Here is an 8,944-nt window from a genome sequence, read left to right as displayed (position 1 = left end):
AATTCTGAAAATGAAAGATACTGTATGAATCAGGTTGTTCTGTATACCGCATATGTGTGTGTGTGTGTGTGTGTGTGTGTGTGTGTGTGTGTGTGTGTGTGTGTGTGTGTGTGTGTGTGTGTGTGTGTGTATATATATAATATATTACATACCCAGTCTGTGTTTGCCATGAGTGAGAGGGTGATATCCTTCCATTGATTGGTCAGCGGCTGTATCTCATGAAAAGGGTTGAAAACCACTGGTTTACGGAATCTCTTTTCTGGGCGCCATCCGACCGGACAGACTCATACCGGCCTCATACCGAGTGTGCAGTGCAGAGTTGCTCAAGAGTTGGTGTAGAGATGGGCAATATAATCGATATGGCAATATATCGCGACATTTTATTTCCTAATACTGTATCGATACTCCAGGCCGTAGTATCGCGATACTTTTGAAGAAAATGCATAGAAACCAATGGTGGAAGTCCGGTCCTGACACTCCGCTCCTCTAGATGTCGCTGCGCTACTGTATACCTAGTTCGCCCAGTGATTCATCTCAATATATATCGCAATATGTATCACATCTAGGGGTGGGACGATATATCGATATATCGATACTTTATCCCGCGATAAATACGTTTTTTTTTTTTGTTTTTTTTTGATACGTTGTTTTTCCAACTCTGTATTTGTGTAATGATGATTTTTAACTGTTTAGTGCTATTTTTTGTGTTTATGAATTGAATACAAGGACTATCGTGATATATTGTTGGTGAAATTTCTTGCAATATATAACGAATATTGTGATATCGCAATATATCGAATCTTGTCGAATATCGTGATATATATTGTTATCGTGGGCCTAATATCGTGATTTATTACACGGCTTGGTTGAATGCTCGATTCTGATTGGTCAGTCATCGGTCATTATTTCTGGATAATGACCGATGAGCTCTATAACGGACCGCTGTGTAATCAGAGACTCAGAACACCTGCTCATGTCAACCTGTGCTGCTTGGTTATATGCTTTATCCAACATGACAGCCATGTAAACAAACAAACAATGTCATTTACAACTAAACGTTGCTCTCAAGAATGTTTTTGAAAACATTTGAAGTGAGAAATAGACAATGCAATAACCGAGAAGTCATTCTATTTGATCCACTGCGCTTCCTTGTTTATCGTGGCACAACAACGGGGGAATACCAAAACGCTCGCCCCAAAACACAGTCGCCCCGGGGCAAATCCGGCGGTATTACAGGCAAATCGGCAGTAAATAGAATGGGGGGCGAGTGTGTTTTGGGGCGAGTTTTTTTCCATTTCGTCATTTGTTTTTGCGAGGCGAACTTGTCCGCCCAGCCCAATACTTATGGAATACTTTCATTGCCGTAAGCAAGGAAATACTTCGTTTTGTTGTTACTTTTGGGTAAATGTATTTATGTATTTATTAAGTAGCCGTGTAATAAGCGGGATAATGCATGGGGAGGTAGTCATTATTGAAATTTAAAGCCCGACAGGCGATTAACCACCGAGGCGCAGCCGAGGTGGTTAATCGCCCTGAAGGGCTTTAAATTTCAATAATGACTACCTCCCCATGCATTATCCCTTGCATATATCGTATCGTGAGGTACCCATATCGTCCCACCCCTAATCACATCCCAATATATAATGATACAATCGTACTGTGACCCAAGTATTGTGATATGTATCGTATCGTGAGGTTCTTGCCAATACCCATCACTAAGTTGGGTTTGCGTCTCAGAATGTTCCTAACTGGTTCCGGAACACACATTACAAGAAGGACATTTTTCATTAGTCTTTGGAGACAATCGTGTCAGGGACAATGACACAATTCAACAGAAAAGGTGTTGGGCCTTTGCTCTCCTGCTCTTTGTTCTCATTAGTATGCTTTTGCCAGATGAATGTTATTATAGAACGTGTCAACACATTTGTACAGGATCTGTTGAACCAAATTATGCAGATGCCTTAAGTGTCTGTAACGTGCACTGATGAGTAATAACGTTCTCAAATTAAACGAGGATAAGACAGAAATCTTATTAGTTGGCCCCAAAGCAACAAAAAAAAAAAGACTTGGCAACCTGACTCCCTCGATCAAACAGGAAATAACGAGCCTAGGTGTTATGTTAGACTCTGATTGGAGTTTCAAGTCCCCCCACACTATAAAGGTGAGCCAGGAGGCATGTTGTAATACCTCTCTCCGTCTTTCTCTCTGACTCTGAGACGGCTTGGACTTGGAGTTGAATGTGTGCAGAGTCGCAGACTTTAACCACGTGAACACCCATAGCGTCACTCTTCTGAGGCAAATTGATTGATTGAATACTTCATTAACAGTTTGCAAATTGTACAGTGATACGATTACACAAGGGCGCTAAAAGGATAACACAAAAAGCCCTAAGGGCTTGTTTCAGGGGTCATCGCCATGCTGGATTGTAGTGGAAACCTTTTTTTTCTAAATTCAGTTTTTGCCATGGACATACAAAATGAGTAGACAAAGTCATAAAGAGCTATAGTCCTAAATGACCATTACAGGTCTGTAACTCTGAGAGTGTACAAATGGAACCAAATCGACCCTACGGGTCCATTTGGTTCCATTTGTACACTCACAGAGTTATGGGGGTCCTTGAAAATAAAACGTTTCAAACCATCACACCTTCAAACCATTGTCATACAGTACAGTGACAGTGTCATAGTAAATCAGTGTCATACATATTCTGAAGAAAACCTGGAGACTGGTACATTCAGTAATAATTGGGGCCGGCCATAGCTGAGTGGGAGCTAGAGGGCCTGGTTGCCCCAGGTACGATTCCAGGCCAGGCCAGCAAATGAGTCGATGCAATGAAATTTGTCCCTGAGCAAGACTCTTAACCCCTAATTGCTCACAGGCCCTCATTGGAAACAAGACCGCAAGGACTTTCATGAACGGACCTGTTAAAGGAATTATCCTTATCCTTATCCTAACTGGGTCTTATGATCAAAATAAGAACATTATAATGGTGTGTAAAAACAATATCTAATATTTGCCATGGACCAGGCCAAGTCTTGCCACAGACACATTTGTCCGTGATCGGACATATTGATGACCCCTGGCTTGTTTCCATTGTGGTCCACATGTGTATTCAATTCATCGAGACATTTAAAGACATCCAATAATATTGATTGATTGATTGATTGATTTATTTATTGACAACAAGCATATGTACAAAACAAAGATGCACATCTGAGTCAAAAGGATGTCACAAGAAAGCACAGAGGCTTATTTCCATTGTGGTCCCATGTACAGTGAAAAACAAAAAACAAAACAAGAAGTACTGTGAAATAGAAATACAAATAAAACAACAAAAATCATACATTTAGTTTGAAGAGAGAAGAATCAGTTCCATGTGGTATTTAGAAAACTCTTGAGGGAAGACTTAAAACTGGCAGTAGATCGAATCATTTTTGTAACTTTAGGCAAACTATTCCATGTCATAGCTGCAGAATACAAAAAAGAAGCCTTTCCAATTTTGCTTTTAACTTTGCATGGGACAAAATTTGTGGCGCTACCCCTAGTGGAGTATCTATGCACATCACGGACCTTTGAAAAATATTTGCATAAATACTTGGGTGCCTTATCTTCAACAATCCTGTGAACCATACACATTTTCAAGAACGACACTCTCTGTTTTACTCTAAGCCAACCTAGGCTGTTAAAGTGAGTCGGGAGGAGATGAGTTCTGGGGTGGAGCTTGTGAATCAACCTAACTAATTTATTTTGGGAGGTCTGCAATTTATTTTTTAAAATCATAGAGATACCATTGTACCATGATGTACATGCATAATCAAAATGACACTGTATGAGTGCTGCTGCCAAAACTTTCATTGCTCCTTCATTTATGTATGTTGATACTCTGGCCAAAAACTTTACCCTTTGGTTGACCTTGGAGATAACTCTTAAAGCCATACCTTCTCCAGATAGTTTATTATCCAGAATACAACCTAAATAAGTAACGTCTTTTTTGGCCAGGATTTCAGTGTCATTTACCACCACTTTGAAGCCAGGGTACCGCTTTAATTTTACTTTTGACCCAAAAAGAATTGACTCTGTTTTCCCAAGATGCAGAGACAATTTATTATCTGCTAACCAGATGCTAATTTTTTTAAGTTCACTGCTAAGCAATGTTTCTACCACTGATTTTTCCTTATTTGAGACCAAGAGTGCTGCATCATCGGCAAACAAAAACAAATTGCAGTCACAAGCTGATTTCATGTCATTAATATATATTAAAAAAAGGAGTGGCCCTAGTATGCTCCCTTGTGGGACCCCACATTTTAGTGGTAGAAGTGAGGACATGGTGCCATTTATGTCCACCATTTGTTCTCTGCCCTCTAAATATGATCTTACCCATTGAACAGAAGCACTATCAAAACCTATAGCCCTGAGTTTTTGTAAAAGTATTTCATGGTGCACTGTGTCGAAAGCCTTCTGTAGATCCAGCATAACCATACCGCAAAATCTTCCTTCATCAACCTCTTTCCTAATAAAGTCGGTCAGATACAACAGGCATGTGTCTGTCGAATGAGATTTTCTAAAACCGGATTGACACAGTACAAGACGTCAACACTAGCAGCTAGCAATGAAACGTATATGTACAGTATGTGTATGGGGCGGGCGGGTGGGGGGGGGATAGTTCACCCAATTCGATGACCAGCGGACTGGTAGGCAGCGGTTACGGTAGGAGACACAAAAGGAGACTCTTTGTGTCTCCTACCGGAACTGCTGCCGGTCATCAAATTATTGGCTCAGGAATGCGACAAAAACAAAAAGAATGTCCATGAATTCAAGTCTCCATGGGGTGACTAATAGATAGGGGAAAAAAAGTAATTTTGGGGGTGAACTATCCCTTTAAGCTTAGACTTAGGACCAGGTACAAATTGCAGACAGGTTCTCTTTTATGGCGGTTTTGAAGGAGGGTAAAGAGTCACACTATGCCCTAGTGTTCCACATTTTGGTGGCATAGAAGTAGAATGAATTTAACCCCTGTGTTTGTGCCGAATCTGGGTTGAACGAGATCGGTGGAACTCCCTGTGGTGTTGTGCTTGTCTGTGTGTCTTTTACGTCGTTATTGAAGTAGTTTGGGTACACGTGGGTGTCCCTGTCTTGAGTATCTTGAAGACCAGGCCCAATGCAAGTTGCTGTACTCTGTACACTCAACTTTTATATACTCTTATATAACTTTTGTAGAAAGTAGCAGATCATTGAAGTGATTTAGCTACAGTACAGGTTTCAGTGAAGAGATAATGGTATAGAGCATTGGTTCTCAAAGTGGGGTCCGGGGACCCCCAGGGGTACTTGAATGGGTTCCAGGGGGTCCCCAGCTAAATGATGGATAGGAACCAAATGGACCCTTATGGGTCTGTAACTCTGAGAGTGTACAAATGGAACCAAATGGACCCTAACGGGTCCATTTGGTTCCATTTGTACACTCTCAGAGTTACGATAACATTGATTTTACAACATGAATTGGGGTCCCAGAGATATAAATGCCATTCAATGGGGGTCCGTAGCCCTAATGAATGTCAAACTGGGGGTCCTTAAAATGTATCTTTTCAATTGGGGGTCCGCGGGCTAATAAGTGTCCATTTGGGGGTCCTTGACATGAAAAAGTTTGAGAACCACTGGTATAGAGGGGGAAAACGCGCTGTCAGGCTGGAGGCTGTCAGCCTAGATGCCCAGGCGGTTTACGCCAAACGTCCGGGCCAGATCTGACACTTTTGACACTTTTGAATTTGAATCCTGAAAAGTAACAGTTTTGGACATAATGAGGTTTCCACCCGACAGAGACGATATATTTTCTACAAGTACTATGTCTTGTGAAACATGATATACAACTGCTAATCCCATTCCGTGCTAGTACTAAAGGGGAATAGGATTATATATTCTATCCTTCTGCTGCTCTCTCACATTCATCTCTGAACATTCATTGAGACCTTTAGTCTCATCATGTTCATCAGAAACACAGTATTAAGTATCAAACACCAGAATACTTTTGTAATCTGATACTAAAAAGAACAAGTAATAGACATACTTATCACACCGGTGCCGTGCTATGAGCTTGTATATCTGCTATGTTTTGAAAAATATTGAAATTTTGTGCAAATCTTTGAATATACGTATATATATTTTTTGTAACTCAAATCTTTGCTTCCGGGGTTGTTCGGTGGAACTAAATATTTTGAGATGAGGGGTCCGCGGCCAAATACATATCATTTTGGGTGGTCCTTGACGTGAAAAAGTATGACCACCACTGATATACAGTAGCAACAAATGTTTTCAGCGGTATAGAGGCATGAAAATCATGTTTAGGTCCTTGGCCTATAATATGCTGTCAGCATGCACAATAAATATGATGCTGATCCACCTACTGTATAGTGGAATGTATGCGAGATTAGAGACACACACACACATGCATGAACGCACGCGTCACGTGCTGCATGCAAACACACAAATGAAAACATGATCTGCAGAGCTATTAATAGACTGAGTTTCTAAAACTGCATTCTTTCATCTCAGAAATATTGCCAAATAACTCAATGCTTTTATCTCCAGTAGGTTGTACTATACCGCAATGCACTTACAGGTCCCCCTAGAAAAGTCCATTGAAAGTTTAACCCATTTAATCCAAGAACGCATACTGTGTCATTTTAGATTTGAGCTATAATAACCATCATTTTATAGTTTGGCTATTCAAAAATAGCAGATCTACAAGCTCACAAGCTTGTAGATCTGCAATTTTTTGAAAAATCTTGAACATTTTGTCCAAATCTTTGGATACATATATTTTTGGAAACAACATTTTTAACTCAAATCTTTGCTTCTGGGAGGTCCCTGGAACACAATATTCGACAAAATGTTCGCTGTTAAAAATATATATAATATTTAAAGATTTGCACACGTTTGCACTCTGTGCCACGCTATGAGCTTGTAGATCTGCTATTTATTTTTGAATAGCCAAAGAAATCTTAAAAAATGACACAGATGCGTTCCCGGTTTGAATGGGTTAACAGCTTATTCAGAACTCTGCTGCCAGACTGCTAGCAAAACCAACAAAGTGAGAAACACATCCGTCTTATAGCTATAGACGCACACACTGGCTCCCTGTACACTATTTTTCATTTTCGGGACAAATGTCTTGCCACATCTCTTGCACAAACTATGTGTTCTTTGGATTGTATCTAGCTCTGTCATTTTAGATTTCTTTGGGCTGTTGAAAAAAAGCAATTTTTTAAAGAAATTGTGAATTTTTGTGCAAATCTTTTGAATATTTATATTTTTTTAAAGCGAACATTTTTAACTCAAATCTTTGCTTCTGGGTGTTCTACAAAGGTCTTCTAAATCCTACAGTTTTTTTTTTTTTCAAACGTATGTTTCTATATCAGTGACGTTTCCATGTCAAGGACTTCCAAAATTATATGTATTTGCCCCCCCCCCCCCCCCATCTCAAAATATTTTGTAATAGCGACCCCCCAGAAGCAAAGATTTGAGTCAAAAATGTTCCCTTTTAAAACATAAATGTATTCAAAGATTTGCAAAAAAAACAACGATTTTTCAAAAAATGTCAGATCTACAAGTCGAGTGCCGCGCTATGATGAGCTTGTGTAGATCTGCTATTTTTGAGTGGTGCCAGCCACTCCTACACTTGACCGTGTGTGTGTCCGTCCGTCCGTCCGTCCGTCCGTATGTTTGAGCACGGCCTCAACAGCTGATTGCAACACAAAGATGCAACCAGTTACACTAATGAACTCATCAGAGGCTACACTAATTAACTCATCAGAGGCTACACTAATTAACTCATCAGAGGCACCACTCTCTTCACACTGGGTGGGATTTTCTGAAACATTTGACACCTTTAAAGCTCTGCATTCAGCGACTTCACAGACCCCCTGGTGTTTTCTGTATTCCTTCACCAGCCCTCATATCCTGCACTGAAGGCATGCATGTTACTTATACATAACCCCCCCCCCCCCCAACCCAAAAGAACACTGACTACACTCATGTTAGTTAAGCATAACCTCAGCCCAAAAGAACACCAGAGACATGCCAGCTTTCTTCAAACACGCTGTCAAATTGTGGAACACCTTACCTAAAGAGATTACATGAAGCAGCCTCCGTTCAAATATTCAAATGACACTCACAAACATGTATATTTTTAACCTATAGATCAGGGGTCTTCAACACGGGGTCCGGGACCCCTAAAGGGTCCTCAGAGTTACTACAGGGGGTCGCCAAATCTTTGTGTGATATGATTTATTTTTTACCTTAACCACTTGAACCCTAACATCCCTTTTCTGAGGAAAACTTTTGCCAAAAATAGCAGATGTACAAGCTCACAACGCGCTGCGAGGTGTTGTGAGCTTGTTGTCGGCTATTTTTGGCAAAGGTGTAGGTGTAGAGGGGAAAAAAGAGCACACCACGTGAACAAAAAAAGTTGCATCTGAAACACTATTTTATACAATATAGAGGGGGTCCCTGCTTCATCTCTCTCTCAGCTAGGGGGTCCTTGGGCTGAAAACGTTGAAGACCTCTGCTATAGATATAGAACCATTTCTCATCCATTTTAAGGGATTGTATTTCATTTGTATTACTTTCTTATTGATCATGTGCTTGTGTGGTGCCAGCCACTCCTACACTTGACCCTGTGTGTGTGTGTCCGTCCGTCCGTCCGTCCGTATGTTTGAGCACGGCCTCAACAGCTGATTGCAACACAAAGATGCAACCAGTTACACTAATTAACTCATCAGAGGCACCACTCTCTTCACACTGGGTGGGATTTTCTAATAGCCAAAGAAATCTAAAACGAAAGAGATTCGTCCACCGGATTGAACGGGTTAACGTATATAATCTGTACACACGAATCCACGGAGCGCTGGCCTGTAGGGGGCGCCGCCATTTCTGCGGTGTCAGTCAGCTG

This window comes from Gymnoscopelus microlampas, assembly GCF_963454915.1.
Source record: "Gymnoscopelus microlampas genome assembly, chromosome: 10".
Classification (NCBI taxonomy): Eukaryota; Metazoa; Chordata; class Actinopteri; order Myctophiformes; family Myctophidae; genus Gymnoscopelus; species Gymnoscopelus microlampas.
Note: the sequence above shows the minus strand (reverse complement) of the source record.